Source organism: Halyomorpha halys, unplaced genomic scaffold (assembly GCF_000696795.3).
Source record: "Halyomorpha halys isolate HHAL.00 unplaced genomic scaffold, Hhal_1.1 Scaffold208.1, whole genome shotgun sequence".
Classification (NCBI taxonomy): domain Eukaryota; kingdom Metazoa; phylum Arthropoda; class Insecta; order Hemiptera; family Pentatomidae; genus Halyomorpha; species Halyomorpha halys.
Genome location: NW_027109100.1, coordinates 1,039,968 through 1,040,355, shown reverse-complemented (window position 1 = coordinate 1,040,355; position 388 = coordinate 1,039,968).

The window sequence follows — 388 nt, the reverse complement described above, 5'->3', positions numbered from 1 at the left end:
ACTAATACTTGGGACATCCTATGCATAACTGGATGGTAGCATAACCACAAAAATTGCTAGAAGTTGCTGGCGGCGGTACAGACTCAGCAATAGGTAGTAAAAAAATAAATAAAAAAGAGAGGAATAGAAATTAGAATAGGAATTCATCTGTTACAGATTTCATTGAACTTACCTTACATGCATTTAAGAAGAAACTTCCATCTTATATGTAATTATATCACATCATTCCTTCCATAAATTTCTTCAAAAGAAAAATAAATTAAGAGATTCTTATAAAATTGATTCGCTAATTGTTCTTCAATACCACTGTTAAAGAATACTTATGAAAATTAGGAGAGCTTTTTCTTCCTCATAATTTCAGTTTTTTACTCCCAAGTAGAAATAACTT